Source organism: Capra hircus, chromosome 14, assembly GCF_001704415.2.
Source record: "Capra hircus breed San Clemente chromosome 14, ASM170441v1, whole genome shotgun sequence".
Classification (NCBI taxonomy): Eukaryota; Metazoa; Chordata; class Mammalia; order Artiodactyla; family Bovidae; genus Capra; species Capra hircus.
This window is the reverse complement of record NC_030821.1, coordinates 89,044,443-89,062,300: the sequence shown is the minus strand read 5'-3', so window position 1 is coordinate 89,062,300 and position 17,858 is coordinate 89,044,443. Positions and strand designations below refer to the sequence as shown.

Genomic DNA, 17,858 nt, shown 5'->3' with positions numbered 1-17,858 from the left:
TGCAGATTGAATGGCCCAACCTTCGACTGCAATCATATTTTTAAAATATTTATGTATCATAGACAAGAAAGTTTTTTTCAATAATGCTCCAAATTTAGAAAATCTACCAATGCTATTTCATCACATAAATGATATGATCAAAGTTAACAGATGAAGAAAATATATTTGATAAACCTTAGTGCCTATTCACGGAGAAGGCAATGGCAACCCACTCCAGTACTCTTGCCTGGAAAATCCCATGGACAGAGGAGCCTGGAGGACTGCAGTCCATGGAGTCTCAAAGAGTTGGACACAACTGAGAGACTTCACTTTCACTTTCACTTTCATGCACTGGAGAAGGAAATGGGAACCCACTCCACTGTTCTTGCCTGGAGAATCCCAGGGAGGGCGGAACCTGACAGGCTGCTGTATGTGGGCTCGCACAGAGTCAGACACTGAAGTGACTTAGCAGCAGCAGCAGCAGCAATGCCTATTCACGACTAAAGCACCATAAAAAAACTAGGAGTGAAAAGTTACTTCCTTAGTCTATGAGAGATAGTTCTCCCTCTTCCTCAAGAAGAAAAATCTAAAGTAAAGATCATCTCTGACTGGTGTAACTTTACTAGTATTCAGTAAGAATAAATGTGTAAGTGCCTGGTATCACTTCTGCTGTTCAACACTGTCCTAGAGCTCCCTCTCAGAAGGACAAAACTATGGTGAAAGCAAAGAAAAGGTATGAGAATCACAAAGCAGAGTCAAAACTGACATATTCTGCAGAAAACAGATATTTATGATCATTATATGAGCCCAGAGAATCAACAAATTCTTAGAATGAATAAGAAAGTTCAAAAGTTGCTGGATATCAGGTCAGCATGTGAAATTTAGTAGCATTCCATTAAACCAGCACTAATCGAATAGAAATTTTAGTAGAGAAATGTTGAGGAGTAAAATTTTGTAAAATAAAATGGGATAAAGTTTACCAAACTGCGATACATTTTGGAAAGGAAATTATACATTTTTATTTAAGAAAGGAAGACATGATTAAATCAGGCATTGCAATATGTTGATATATTTAAAAATGAATTAATCAATGAACTCTGTTCTAATCAAAATCCCATCAGGATTTATTTAGAGAACTTTTTTTTTTCTGATACAAGGAAAACATTATTAAAGCAAAGAATGGGATAGAATTTTATTTTTTTGGCCACGCTGTGCAGCATATGGCATCTTACTTCCCCAACCAGGGATGTAACCCGTGCTTTCTAAATTGAAAGCACAGTTTTAACCACTGGACAACCAGGGAAGTCTCGGAACATAATTGTAAAGGAAGCTTTTAAGGGGACTGCACCTCTACCACCTTGCTTCTTACATCTTCCTTGAGGAAGTGTGCAAGATTACTACGACCTTTTCCAGTGCTGCTGCTTTGGCTGCTCTTAGTAAAGTCATCTTCCTTTTGATTCTGGTTCTTCAGGAGTCATATGTATTTCTTTACTCTTTTTTCATTTTGAATAATGGTCTTAATCTGTTTCACATCCTATAATGTTGCAGCTCAGTTATCATATTTTGTATCTCTTTTTTTCTAACTGAATCTTGATTTTCTCTAAAACGCTGACGTGTCTTAATTTTTACTTGCTCTAGAACTTTATTAAATAAAAATGAAAGGTATTTTGCAGGCAAGCCTTTGCAAGAACATTAAATATTGATTATAAGAACTGTATGAGAGAACAACTATACACATAAGTTTTATAAAGCTCAATTTCTGCTCATATCTAAAAATATTATTTTAAAAAAGGAAGAGAGACAACTAAGGAAAAATAACTTTTTTTTCAAAAACAAGCAAATAACATGAAATAATCCTTAGTAATCAATCCTCAGGTGCATTTCTATTAAAACCAGAAATAAGGCACTTGCTATCATTGCTAATAAAATCTCATTAACATTTAAAATGTGCATCCCCAACATCCAGTAATTCTTGCGGCAGGAAGAAATCCTTTAACAGGTGGGTACATGAAAATGTTTCTTTGTAATAAAGAACATAAAAAAGCAATATAAAAGTCCACCAATATGACACAAAAGAATAAAATAAGTAGTCCATTTCTATGAATCATTAAATTACAACAGTTAAATGCAGATTTCTCTCTTAAACATGTGTTTGTATGTGTGTATCAAAAAGTTCATCTGAATGTCATAGTATTAATAAAGTAAAACAACCTAAATAACTACATACAGGAGTGTTTTATAGAAACATAAAAAGTTAGCCTAAAGTTCAAATTATGACAGAATTTAATGAGTTACCTGAAATCTAAGATCTGTGTCCCTCTCCTGGAAATCACAGAGACTGTAATGTGAGAGTCACAGAGGATTAAATGTGATATTACAAGTAAACCACTTAAAGTTTCTGGTACTCTGATAAGGTTTCAGAAAAGGACAGGTGCCATTATTATTGTTACTATAATTCTTACTTTATTATTTATACCTGTAAGTCAAATTATTTGATCATTTTATTTGGATTCCAATTATCAGTGATCATATGATAACATCATTTAACTTCATTTATAATATTGCATTTAAAATATATGCAAATATGCTTATAATTTATTTAATTGCTTTCTTGTTTAGGTGAAAGGTTAGAATACATTCTTACCTTTTTTACTTCTGTTTACTTTTCAAATAGTTATTTATCAGTCCTACTTAATTCATTGACTCATCAATTTGGGGGTCACATCTATTACTTGTTACCTGTTTACTCACACTTGGGCTTATGATGCGGTGGATTTATTTTGACTGAAGCTTAGGCTTCATCTGTATAATACCAATTTAATTATTGTGCCATAGTAGGTTTTAGCACTGAGATCAAGTTGCTTATTATTACTTTTTTTTAAACAAAACATAGATGTCTTTCTCACTTGTTTGCTCTTCCATATAAATGTCAAGATTCCTTTCACAAGTTCTTAAAAAATGAATCTAGAAAAAACAGAGGAAAGGAAGGATGGCAAAAAAGTAGAGAGAAGGTTATTAAAAAGAAAAAGGAGAGGAGAATGGGAAAGAGGGCAAAGATAAAAATGCTGTGATAGTAGGTAGGGTTCAGCTTCCCAGGAGGCGCAGCGGAGAAAACACATCCACCAATGCAGGAGACTCGGGACACACAGACTTCCTGGGTAAAGAAGATGCCCTGGAGAAGGAAATGGCAACCCACTCCAGAATCCTTGCCTGGAAAAGTCCGTAGACAGAGAATCCTGGTGGGACTGCAGCCTGCGGGGTCACAAAGTCAGACACAACTGAGCGACTAAGCACACACACACAAACATAGGGTAGTCTGGAAAGCAGTGATGGTCGTGCAACGCGCAGCTTATCCAGCAAGGGACACGGTAAATCTCTCTATGATATTTAAATAGATCTGCATATTTTAAAGCAGATTTTAAATGTGGTGCTATGGCTAAAATCACTGGATGAATGATGAGAGAAATCTGTCATTCTTTAAATACCACTTGATATATTGCACATCACTCATATGTGGAATCTAAAATATGACACAAATGAACTTATCTTTGAAACAGAAACAGACTCACAGGCACAGAAAACAGACTTGTGGTTGCCAACAGGGAGAGGAGTGGATGAGAGTTGGACTGGGAGTCTGTGATTAGGGGATGCAAACTAGTACACAGAGAATGGATAAACAACAAGGCCTTACTCTATAGCACAGGCCTTGCTCCTATAGCACAGCATAGGAACTATCGGCAACATCCTGTGAAAAACCATAATGAAAAAGAACATGAAAAAGAGTGTATATGTATGTATACCTGAATCAAATACTCTGCCGCACAGTAGAAATTATACAATATTGCAAATCACCTCTACTTCAGAAAAACAAATTAAAAAAATAAATAGGTCATTTTTAAACAAAAGTATTAGGCAATAAAATGTTCATATACAATACTTCTCAGGTAACCACAAATTTGACCACATATTATCTAGTTGGCCTCATAAAAACATCTCCCATCTTTCCATTACTATTTTGGAAGACAGGCAAGTATGATGATAAGGAGAAAAATCTAACAGTAAAATAGATTAGCAGTTTTATATTTAAAAAACTTAAAGACTTAACCTGAGGAAAAACAAGTTGGATCACACACCAGAAAAATAACCTAAAAGAAGAGTAAGGAGAAAATAAACAGGCTACTTAACACCAACTGCAGTCTATACAATAAAACAGACCATACATGGACATGAATCAGCCACGGGTGTATATGTGTTCCCCATCCAGAAACCTCCCCCCACCTCCCGCCCCATCCCATCCCTCAGGGTTGTCCCAGTGCACCAGCTTTGAGTGCCCTATATGGCAAAAACCACTATAATAGTATAATTATCCTCCAATTAAAATTAATTAATTAATATAACAAAGAAAACAGAAAATGTATGGCTGAACCATACACAATGTGATCACAGAAGCATAGTAATGCTGTGGACTCCTTGAAGGACACCTACTCAATATTCTCTAATAATTTATATGGGGAAAGAACCTGAAAAAGAATGGCTATATCTGTATGTATAAGTGAATCACTTTGCTGTACCCTGAAGCTAACGGCAACATTGTAAATCCATTACACTAGTGTTGTTGGTGTGCTTCCCTGATAGGTCAGTTGGTAAAGAAGCCGCCTGCAATGCAGGAGACCCTGGTTCGATTCCTGGGTCAGGAAGGTCCGCTGGAGAAGGGGTAGGCTGCCCACTCCAGTATTCTTGGGCTTCCTTGGTGGCTCAGCTGGTAAAGAAACCACCGACAGTGTGGGAGACCTGGGTTTAAACCTAGGTTTGGAAGATCCCCTGGAGAAGGGAACTTGCTACCCACTGCAGTACTCTGGCCTGGAGAATTCCATGGACAGAGGAGCCTGGCGGGCTACAGTCCATGGGGGTCACTAAGAGTCAGACGCGACTGACTGACTTTCACTTTCACAGTTGTTATTTAGTCGCTAAGTTGGGTCCAACTCTTTGGCGACTGCCTGGACTCTAGCCCGCCAGGTGCTTCTGTCCATACTTCAATATAAAATAAAAACTAAAAGAAAAAAAAGAAAAGAAAAACCAAGCAACGCCCCTGCAGGTACTCAGAGGGGCTGCCAGGGATACTGGACTGCGCAGACAGTAGATGTGGAGAAGACACATCAGTGGATGCAGAGTCCAATTCAGGCCCAACGGAGCCAGCACCAGAGGCTGGGCAGACACAGCCTGCCCCCAGGAGGAGCCAACTAAGCACTGGTTGAGTCAAAAGATGGAGCCGAATAGGGAAGTTTAGGGTGTCTGTGTAAAGTCACAAATCCGACTGGGAGGAGGGCAGCCCTGCCCTGAAGGGCATGGATCTGAGCTGGCTGCAGGAACCTCCCCAGAACTTGCTGCTCTGAGCAGCAACCTCAGGACCACCGGGCAGGAGCCAGAACACTGCGGGAGGTTGCTGGAAAGGAAACCTGGTGAACTGACGTCTCCTTTCTCAACATGGAAATAGCCCAAGCTATTTAGCTAGAAGGCAAGTGGAGGGAACAAAAAAAGCTGATATATCTTAAAAATTATGTTTGGCAAAAAGAAAAATGAGAGCATTTGAATAGTTTCCCTTGCTTCCCCTCTATATTATACATCTAACTGCAACTGGCAAATGTATTCAGGGAACCAAATATGCTGCTCCCACAGTGTCTGCGCATTGGCTCCAATCAGACGCCAAATTCTGTTAGAGATTTCTTTTTTTTAATTTATTTTACTTTACAATACTGTATTGGTTTTGCCATACATCAACATGAATCCGCCACGGGTGTACACGTGTTCCCAATCCTGAACCCCCCTCCCACCTCCCTCCCCATACCATCTCTCTGGGTCATCCCAGTTAGGTCTTACTGAGGGGAAAATCACGGCAAATGGCACAGTCTTCTCTCGCTGGAATGCAATCAATAACAGAGTCAAGCCCACCTGCACTGCAGCTGCTGCTTCACAGACCCTTTGCCAGAAGCCACTATTTAATAGAGCTGTGGGTATGTTATGTTTGTGGTTTTCCTTCTGACAAAAAGTAAGATGAGTTGGACTGAAGGTTTGCCTTGACTTGCTTTTATAGTTTATAATTTTTTTTTCTTTTTTTTAGGAAACAATACTTGGTAGTGTCATTTTATTTAGTTCTCTTGAAAGCAATCCTTTGATATTTTATGAATTACTTATCTCATTCTAATAAGGCTGAACATGGAAAATTAACCTCCTATATATTCCTAATTAGTTTATAATGAATTTTAGTTTCTCTGTTAGGAAAAGATCTATCCAACTAACTACTAGGAATTTAATCTCATTACTGAAGCATATGACAGCCATCCCAAGGGGAAAAACGTCCTTGAGGGGTGTGTGGGTGTGTGTGTGTGTGTGTGTCTGTGTGTGTGTGTGTGTGTGAGTGTGAGAGAGAGCGTGAGAAAGAGAGTCATTCTCAGAAATAACTAAAATACCTAATTTTTTCCCTTCAACTTTGATGGCTTATCAAGCCAGGATCATTTACAACTAATGAATGACTTCATTATGAAACACTGAGAAAAACAAAAATTATGATATTCAGATATACAGAATTGCTTGCTTCTGCTTATGCCCTATGCTTTTAATCAAGATTTAATAAATGAAACTAACTAGCTAATTACATAATTAAATTGAATTTTCCAACTTAAAAAGACATTGACTAGAAGGAAACCAATGGCACACTATATGAACAAGCGTTCATGAGATTTTCTTAGGCTACATTTTATAATGTACGGTAAGGTAATGCAATAATTTGTGCTATTAACATTCATTTTCTTCAACTATAACCCTTGTTTATTTACCTCTCAATTGACCTAGTTTCTTTGACTTTTCTGGAAAGAAAAGTTCATTTTTACAAATAGAGAAAATTTTCATTAATACAATAATCTATGTTTGAACTGTATCTGAGTTTAAGAAATATTGGATATGCGTTTTGGAAATATCTTGTACACAAAAGAATCAATTTGATTTAAAGACTTCATAAGGACCATTTACATAACACTAGGCCATGTCAAAAGTGAAATGTAAAAGTAATCTGGAATAAGGAAAGCAGTGGCCAAATATTTCACACAATATACTCAAAATAAAGAGAGGCCAGACTGCAACTAATACAGACAATGGAGAAAAAGGATTTGCCAAGAATGTTAGTTAATGAGGAGCACATGTTTTTTAGGCAAAGACAGGTGAATTATCTTTTAAGAACTGAATAGAATACCTAAAAAAGTTCAGAGTAATATATAAATCTTTTCTACTCATAAATAAATAGAAAATTAATTATTTTGGAATATATTGATTACATTTTCATTTTGTCTCAAATATATGGAAAATAAACGCTTTTATTGAATAGATTTGTACTCTATATAATTATAAATAATAATAGGTCACAAGCCATCAAAAAACCACATATTTAAATTACCCAGATTGTGCGTAATTTAGTATCTGTTATTTTCTCAGCTGGTAAGGAAAACATCAAGGTAGGCTGACACCTTATCATGGGGAGCCTCTCTCAACTGAATGATCATTCTGGCTTTGTAAGCCATAAGAGTTCATGGCATAGAATTTCATATTCTGGGCACCTAGTATATTTAAATAACTTTGAAATTATGCGTGTTTGCAGGCATGTATATGTAAAACTGTCAGTCTCAGAAATCACTCATTTGAGATTAAAAAAAAAAATGGTTGAAATTCAAAACGAATGAATCAATGTAGTTACCCTAAGCAGCTTTTAGGATTAGTAGAGGGGTGTTCTGGAGAAGGCAATGGCACCCCACTCCAGTACTCTTGCCTGGAAAATCCCATGGGCGGAGGAGCCTGGAAGGCTGCAGTCCATGGGGTTGCTAAGAGTCGGACACGACTGAGCGACTTCACTTTCACTTTTCACTTTCCTGCATTGGAGAAGGAAATGGCAACCCACTCCAGTGTTCTTGCCTGGAGAATCCCAGGGACGGGGGAGCCTGGTGAGCTGCCGTCTATGGGGTCACACAGAGTCGGACACGACTGAAGTGACTTAGCAGCAGCAGCAGCAGCAGTAGCAGAGGGGTGTTCAAACAGACAAGTAAGTGACTCATTATCCTACAAGCAAAATAACATATATGTCATAAAGCTCAAAACAGTTCTGAATACACACAATGGAAGGAACACTTAATCATTCATTCAGTATGAGGAAATGAGTTACAATCGAAAGTTTTTTAACAATAAAAGTGACACAATGAAATCAGTTCTCATTACTGATTTTGTTATAGCTGTGTTCCTGAAAGTGGACGCCTATCAGCAAGCAAGGGACAACAAGTGAAAGAGAAAACTGGTGCTCCAATAACTAAGGTGCTGAAAATGCCAGTGGTGATGATAGTGGTTTCACAGGGATGCTGGGATGCTGCTGCTGCTGGCGATGGCTGGACTGACCACTTACTGAGCACTTCATGTGCATCAAGAACTTGCTAAGAGTTAATATCCATTACCTCTAATCTTTATAGCAATTTTACAAGGACAATTTTTCTCCGCTACATGAAGGAATGAGCCTTAGAATAATTAAATAGCTCTCCTCGGGTCACATTCATGTATAATCAGAGGCCAGAATGGAAAGGTGGGTCTGCAAAGCTCCACAGCCCACATATGTAATCTTTCACCAGGATACTTTCTGTTAGTGCTAGGAGAGGGACACATTCTAAAAACCAGGAAGACATAATAAGGAGTTTCTCATCAAAGCTGCAAGTGAAATCAAGCAGCAAGTAGCATAAATATTGTAAACAAATAACAAAATCAGTAACTTTAGAGGTCAGTGGTAATACTGGAGAGCATAGCCAAGAGTAGTAACCATGGCAACCAGACTGTACGCGACTAGAATGGTGTTAAGCTTCCAAGTAGTTCCAAGAGATAAGGAGATGTGGTATTATTTTGAGGGAGGAAAACAAGACTAAAAGAACGTTCTTTTTTTTTTTTTTTGCTTATTATAATAGGAAATTCTCAAGCATCTTTAGAGTTGGCAGAAAAAGAGCTGTAAAAAGCGAGGCTGAAACTTGAGGAGCATATAGGGAAATGAAGGGGCACAGAACTAGAGAAATGAAACTGCATGTGAATAAAAGCACTGGTAGATAAGCTGGCAAAACCCAAGGATTTAGAAACTCTGGATATTTTATTTTCAAATCAGTGGTCAGGTAGATAAAGAATCTTAGATAGATTAAGAATCAGTCAGACCAATAGATGGAGATTAGGAAACTATCAAGATTCAGATAGTAACTTCAGAGGTTCCACTTAGCAAATAGAGAGTGCCCAAGAATGATTTTTTTTTTTTCAAAGTACAGACAAATGGAGAGTCCATACAAAGATGAAGAGGGTGAACAAAACACAATGATGGGGGAATCGGACAATGCTCACACATCTGGGCAGGTCAGGGTCCTGGTTAAGAGCGATTCTGCTCTGGAAGAGGTTGTGCTCCTTCTGATACAGAACAGAAAGGCAGGGAAGGATGACTACACACAGATCTATGACCAAATTGGAGGGGAGCTGACGGCATTCTCAACACTTTGCTGTTTCTAAAAGCACAGGGTAGCAGGGATCTGGGAGTGTGCAGAAGAAGGCGTGAAGACTGGAGAAGAGCCAGGAAGTGTGTCCCAGGCGTCCTGGGGATGGAATGAGAGCCCCAGGCGTGAGAAATGGAGCTCAAAAGGGAAAGCACATGTTCTGTGATTAAATGTCCATTATCACACTGCAAGGAACACCATACACAAACAATCATGATCACTCCTGAAAGCAAAAGCGTCCTCCACGCAGAAGCAGTGTGTGTGCAACTATTAGAAAATTGGGGGTTTGGGAATAAACAGTCAGTGTTCCTTGCGGCAACTTCTTCCAACATTAGATACAAACGTGTGAGAAACAAGACTGCCCTGAGCTCCCATCTGGTTTTCTGCAGGGTGGGTAGCCCATGCAGACCTGGAGAGATTTGTCTGGTATTGAATATGGCCTACAGGAAAACAAACACCTACACGACATCCTAACAAACAGATTTCCTTTTTTAAAGACTTTAAATTATTTTTATTGAAATATAGTTGATTCACAATGTTGTGTTAGTTTCAGGTGCATAGCAAAATAAATTTCAGTTTATGTATTATATATATATATATATATATATAGGCTTCTCTTGTGGCTCAGCTAGTAATCAATCTGCCTGCAATGCAGGAGACCTGGGTTTGATCCCTGAGTTGGGAAGATGCCCTGGAGAAAGGAAAGGCTACCCACTCCAGTATTCTGGCCTGGAGAATTCCACGGACTGTACAGTCCATGGGGTCACAAAGAGTCGGACACGACTGAGCAACTTTCACTTCACTTTAGATATGTGTGTGTGTGTGTTTTAGTCTCTCAGTTGTGTCCAACTCTTTGCAACCTCAAAGACTGTAGCCCACAAGGTTCCTCTGTCCATAGGGTTCTCCAGGCAAGAATACTGCAGTGGGTTGCCATTTCCTTCTCCAAGGGATCCTTCCAACCCAAGTATCAAATCTGGGTCTCCTGCACTGCAGACAGATTTTTTACCGTCTGAGCCAAATTTTATATATATATATGTAAAAAATAACGAATCTACAGACTGAACAATATATATATATATACACACATATTATTTTGTAGATTATTTTCTGTGATAGGTTATTACAAGATATTGAGTGGCATTCCCATGCTATATAGCAGATCCTTTTTGATTATCTATTTTATATACAGCAGTGTGTATATATTAATCCCAAACCCCTAATTTTTCCCTCCTACCTTTTCCTTTTAGGAACCATAAGTTTGCTTTCCATGTCTCTGAGTCTATTTCTGTTTTGTAAATATGCAACCCAGCATCACTCCAGCAAACAGATTTCCTAAACAATGAGCCGGATGCACTGAGTTCCCGCTTTGTGTCCGTACCTGAGCATTCACAAGCCCAGCTTTTGGTGCTGCCTCTGTGCCCACTGTTCCCCCTGGACTGCAAGCGCTCTGTATGCTCTTGAAATATTATCCTATTAAATTGTTTTAGTTCTTAACTCTCATATCCATGGGGTAGATAGGAAGGAAGCAGCGTTATTTAATTATAAAGTAACTCTCCCCTTAACCAAATGCTTTAAATTATACCAGGGCAATTTTTTCATGGTGGCGTTTAAATGAAAGTTACATACAGCTGTCTCCTCAGCAGGAGTACTCTGTCCCCTACCCTTAATTTGACCTGAAGAGATTTTCCAGAGCTGAGTTAGCCAGCATGCCCATCAACCAGAACCCTAGACTTGGAAGGCACATCGATCACTGTTTTGTAAAATCTCTTTCTAACAGGGCCTGGGAAAAGGTAGAGGGGTTTTTACTCTACCTGAGAATTACCTTCCTTGAATGAGCTCATATACGAAAAGCATTTTATCTTAGTGGAAATTTAAACAAAGGGACCACGTCTACAGCAGAAGGTTGACACAAACAACAAAACACCATTTATCAGAAAACAGAACGTCTTAAGAGGTAATGTTCCAAAGCAAATGCCCTCAGTTAATTCTTCAGAAAAAACATTTCCCCTGTGGCTGCAACCTTCCCACGTCCAGACAAGCAAAGTGCTCAGCCCCTGCTCGCCTCTCTTCTATCATAAAGATTTTGAATCTCCCCTTGCTCTTGTGGGTTTTGCCTCCTTCCTTCAATTCCCGAGCACTCAGCTTTCTCTGGGCTGCTCTGTGTTCCCTTCAGACTCCAACCATCCTTTTTCATCTTCAAACGGCCACCTTCCACGGGGATCCCTGCTGGCGTTTCCTTCTTCTTTCAGGTCTGTGAGTCCTGGGCAGACCTCACCATTTAATTCTCCAAGAGAGACTGAGACAGATCATCGCATCAATCATGAGCTCGTTCCTAGAATCCCCCCACTTCAATCAGTGACCCTACGGTTTCTCTTCCTTCTCTCCAAGGTCAAAAAATACACACACCCTTCCTGTTTGCTGGGGCCCAAGCTGCCACACACTGGCCCACACCCCTTCCCCAGGGCGCATCTCAGGGAAACTCATCAAAGGCAGGACATTTGCTGTCTTATTTGTCTGGCACCTCCCTTCACAGGTTTGTTGTTGTTGTTGTTTTCATAATCTGCATCTATTTATTATTTTTAAATTCATTTTATTTTATTGACGTATAGTTGATTTACAGTGTCCTGCTATTTTCAGTGTAGAGCAACGTGATTCGGTTACGTGCATGTGTGCTAAGTCTCTCAGTCTCTCTTTGCGACCCCAGGGACTGAAGCCTGGCCAGCTCCTCCGCACATGGGATTCTCCAGGCAAGAATACTGGACTGGGTTGCCATGTCCTCCTCCAGGGGATCTTCTAGACCCGGGGTATTCAGTTATATATATCTATGTACCTATTCTTCTTCAGATTCTTTTCCGTTATAGGTTATTACAAGATATTGAATATAGTTACCCTGTTCTAATCAGTAGGACTTCATTATTTATCTCTTTTATATATAATAGTGTGTATATGTTAATCCCAAACTCCTAACTTACCCGTCACTTCCCCTTTGTAACCTTAAGTGTGTTTGTACATCTTTCAGTTCAGTTCAGTTCAGTCGCTCAGTCGTGTCCAACTCTTTGCAACCCCATGAATCACAGCATGCCAGGCCTCCCTGTCCACTACCAACTCCCGGAGCGCACTCAAACTCATGTCCATCGAGTCGGTGATGCCATCCAGCCATCTCACCCTCTGTCATCCCTTCTCCTCCTGCCCCAATCTCTCCAAGCATGAGAATCTTTTCAAATGGGTCAACTCTTCGCATGAGGTGGCCAAAGTACTGGAGTTTCAGCTTTAGCATCAGGCCTTCCAATGAACACCCAGGACTGATCTCTTTCAGAATGGACTGGTTGGATCTCCTCGCAGTCCAAGGGACTCTCAAGAGTCTTCTCCAACACCACAGTTCAAAAGCATCAATTCTTCAGCACTCAGCTTTCTTCACAGTCCAACTCTCACATCCATACATGACCACTGGAAAAACCATAGCCCTGACTAGACAGACCTTTGTTGGCAAAGTAATATCTCTGCTTTTCAATATGCTGTCTAGGTTGGTCATAACTTTCCTTCAAAGGAGTCAACGTCTTTTAATTTCATGGCTGCAATCACCATCTGCAGAAATTTTGTACATCTTTACACATAATCATATCAGCAAACAACTCTAGGAAATCTTACCCTCCATCCTCACAATGTGCTTTAACCTGCTGTCCACTCACTTGTCCACTTAAGGACCCTCCACCCTCAGATCCCTTCTCGTTAGTGCCCAAAAGCCAGCTCTGCACCAGCTCCCTTGTTCCAGATGCAAAGGAGCGTGTATGTCTGTTCCACCACAAGCATGTGCAGTCACACGCCACACATGAACTCCTGAGCGCACGCACATCCTGTCTTCTGAGGACTGTACCTTTGATGCTGTCACCCCAACTTGTCTCGTGTCCTGTGACACCTTTAAGGCCTCATCTGTGCAGCTGGAGGTTCTCGTTAGTGATGTCAGCCTGTGAGGTCAGCCCTCATTTCTCACCCAGGCTCCTAGCCCTTCCATCAGGAAAACAGATCAGCGCTCTGCACCCACAGTAAACACCCACACGTGTCACATGTCTACAATAATGAAACTTCCCAAGTGCCGGTTTGTCTAACTGCCCTCCTCCTATTCCCAGCACATAACATTCCACATGGAAGCTCCCTCCTAGATGAGGGTCTCCTCTAGATTTCCTTATGAGCTATTGGAGCTCAGGACCCATATTTTCTATTTCATACACTTCTTGCTTCTCAGGTCCCCTTTGCAGACCGCATAATAAGGAAGAACAAATCTGACTCCATGTTGGGTCTGTTTCTTTTATTTTAACCTTTGTGTTCTGTTGTTTTCACTATAAGTTAATCACTAAAGGCAGGTTGTCTATAGCTTAAAGCATACGTAATGGGCTACCTCCAGGAACCCTGCCTCCCATGCAATGAGCATTAACCTAAATATCTATGTTTAACTCACAGCAAACATTCTGACCAGGCCCACCTGTGAATGGCTGCAGAGAAGAAGAAATTAACACTTCCCCTCTGGAGTCAGCAGGAACCAGGAAACATTTGCCACCACTTACCACCTTGCTTTTGCTTTGCCTCCTCACCTCCCACACCTCTTTGTTCTATTAAAAAATAAACAAAACAAAACAAAAGCAACAACTAGCATCCACAGCCAGGGAAGATAGTTCTTTGGGACATTAGTCCACTGTCTCCTCAGTCTGCTGACTTTCTGAATAAAGTCACTATTTCTTGTCCCAATAACTCCTCTCTCGATTTATTGGCCTGTTGTGCGGCAAGCAGTAGGAGCTTAGACTTGGTAAAAATAGTGCATATTCATAAAAATTTGTGAGCCACCTGAATAGTACTATGTTAAGTGCCAAGAAGAGAAGACAAAATACGGAGCATGGTTGGTGGGTCCCCCAGCATGGATGCAGCTCTTGGGATGGTGCAGACCTGTGTAGAGCCTGCTGTGAGAGGGAGCAGGAGGGCAAGCCCTTTCTCCTGCCTTCTCAGTTAGAGCTGGTCTCCGTCATCACCTTTAATTTAGACTCCCTGCCCCTTGACCCCCAACTTCTTGGTCCTTAAGATTCTTTTCTGCTATGCAGAGGGCTGGCAGGAAAGATGATAAATGTCTGCATTTCCTAATCCAACATGAGAATAACAGTGTTTGTTCTGCCTTAGTCATGATTAACATGAAGATCAAATAGGAATTGTACTTGAAAGCAGTTTGTAATGTTTTATCCTTGGTTTTAATCTCTGACCTTCAGAGAAAAGTAAAGCTTGCTTCCTAAGTCACGGACCCAAACCACAATGTGACACTAAGCTTTCCCCATAGGGACTTACTTTTTTTTTTATAGAATTCACACCTCCTCTGGATTTATATTCACTTCATATTTTCATCTCTTACCTCAAATAATATACCTTCTCTGGATACCAAAGTCCTTCTATTCAAAGTGATTTAATTTCTAAATCTCATTTTTAAATGGCCTTGTGCTTTTAAAACTTGCCTCTCTGACAGTCTAACCAAAATTTCCAACTTGGTACTCTTCTAAGACCTCCAACCAAATCTGATGTGTTGCCTTAGGGATACGCCAGCCCTTCCAATCAGCGCCAGGAAGCTTTGCTTTTGTCCATGACATACTACCTTAAAAATGCACCGAGTTAGGAAAAAACGACTTTACACTCACTCTCCTACTGTCAGTTGGTTACTGAAATTGTTTTTTTAGACTGCTTTTTTTTTCTTTATTTATATTTTAAATGTATATATATATATCTCCTTATTTAATCTTTTGTATTACTTGACCTACTGTTAAGACAATCGATAACGAAAAGAAGAGAGTGTATTAGCACGCACAGTGTAATCAGATGAGTAGCCAGGAAACAATGCCAAATGGTCCTTTGTCCACTGTAATTTCTAGAGAAGTAGATCTCATAAACTCACTTACCAAGTCCAGAAATAATGCCTTCTAAAGCCTTAAATATCCACTGAGACAAACAATGCCAATCGTAATCTCTCATATATATTCAAACTGCACAAAGATAAAGCTTTAAATGTGATCATTTTAAATTCAGATCTAAATTTTCTTAGATTAAAACTACAAGGGAGTAAACAGCAAAGCCAAATGACTCAAGAGCAAAACTCATTTAAACAGCACTATATGTATCTAAATATCATGACCACAATAACATAATACATCAAACTGTGGAAGTTGGTAGAATTCTAAACAATTTAGTTAAGTACAATTTTGCCATATAAACAAAGATCAAATCAAACTTTAAGTTAATAAGAATATGATTTTTATTTTTAATCTTTTAAATATAAAAAGCAATGAAAATAAAATACAGATCACAAAATCCTCAGTACGATTATTTTGAAATGTAAAAAATTTGTAATAAGGTAGCTTTCTACCCCACACCAAAAGGTAAATAAAATATTTTCCCCAGATTTATACTCCAAACTTGGGCTTCCTAGGTGGTGGTGGTGGTGCTGCTGCTGCTGCTATGTCGCTTCAGTTGTGTCCGACTCTGTGCGACTCCACAGACAACAGCCCACCAGGCTCCCCCATCCCTGGGATTCTCCAGGCAAAAACACTGGAGTGGCTCGCCGTTGCCTTCTCCAATGCATGAAAGTGAAAAGTGAAAGTGAAGTCACTCAGTTCTGTCCAACTCTTAGCGCTAGCGGTAAACAATTTGCTGTCAATACAGTCAGTGAAGTTGCTCAATCCTGTCCAACTCTTTGCAATCCGATGGACTGTAGCCTACCAGGCTCTGCCATCTATGGAATTTTCCAGGCAAGAGTACTGGAGTGGGTTGCCATTTCCTTCTCCAGGGGATCTTCCCGATCTGGGGACCGAACCCAGGTCTCCCGCATTGCAGCCAGACGCTTTGCCATCTGAGCTACCAGGGAAGCTCAATACAGGAGACTAAGAAATGTAGATTCAGTCCCTGGGAAATGGCAACCCACTCCAGTATCCTGCCTGAGAAATTCCATGGAGAGAGGAGACTGGTGAGCTACAGTCCACAGGGTTACAAAGAGTTGGATATGCCTGGGTATCTGAGTAAAAATCTCCAAACTTAGTACAACCTAAAAACTGTTCAAATCTATGAAAAAAAAATGACCGATTTACATTACCTGGGAAAGGGTAAGGAGACGAGATTAATAATCAGAGTCAGATGCATACAGATGGAAAAAAACACTTGCAGTCACTTCCAAATACAACCCTACATATTATACAAAAGCATTAGTCTCAGTCGCTCAATCATGTCCAACTCTTTGAAACCCCATGTATCCTCTGTCCATGGAATTCTCTAGGAAAGAATACCAGAGTGGGTTGCCATTCCCTTCTCCAGGGTATCTTCCCAACCCAGGGATCAAACTCCAGTCTCTGGCATTGCAGACAGATTCTTTACAGTCTGAGCGACCAGGGAAGCCCCATTGTATAAATCACAATGCAAATAAAAGAGCCTAAATTATGGAACTGTGACATTTGTCTAAAAATAACAGTAATAAAAATAAACAGAAATCATTGGTACACAAAGACTAATGTAATGTTGATAAGGCTGGGAAATACTGAAATACAGTTGAGACTCAAAACACAAGTTTACCCAAAAAGAGTTTTTCAGAGAAATAAAATGGTAGATAAGAAAGCAGAACTTTTCAGCAGGATGGCCTTTTAGACCTATTTGAAACACAGACATATTCTGAAAGTGAAAGCAAAAGTTGCTCTGCTGCTGCTGCTAAATCACTTCAGCCGTGTCCGACCCCATAGACGGCAGCCCACCAGGCTCGCCCGTCCCTGAGATTCTCCAGGCAAGAACACTGGAGTGGGTTGTCATTTCCTTCTCCAATGCATGAAAGGGAAAAGTGAAAGTGAAGTCGCACAGTCGTGTCCAACTCTTTGCGACCCCATGGACAATACAGTCCATGGAACTCTCCAGGCCAGAATACTGGAGTGGATACTCCAGTATAGTTCTCCAGGTGATCTTCCCAACCCAAGGGTCGAACCTAAGTCTCCTGCATTGCAGGCAGATTCTTTACCAGCTGAGCCCCACAACCCACCATACATCCTAGTTGATATAAAAAGATAGGGGGAGGTTAAAGCAAAGTAAAAACTTCTTCCCAAATCTCCTGCCCCAGTGAATTTAGGGGACAAAGTCCCCAACACTGAACTCTGTCCACCTGCCGTATTTCCCTTTAGCAATCCCACCTCCCTTTCTCTCTTATCATATTTTGTCTGTCTCTCCCAAGCAAACCCTGGCTCCTGTAATCAGTGCTTCAAAAGCATATGAGATTATTATCCCAGAGTCAACTGAAGGATGTACATTAACCAAAAGCTCTAAGTT

The 17,858-nt window shown here is 40.1% G+C and overlaps 1 protein-coding gene across 2 annotated transcripts in view; it reads right to left on the bottom strand.

Moving 5' to 3' along the window:
* The window catches only part of ADGRB3 (adhesion G protein-coupled receptor B3), an 883,764-nt gene that overhangs the window by 720,472 nt on the left and 145,434 nt on the right, over positions 1–17,858 (bottom strand). The window lies entirely within an intron of this gene.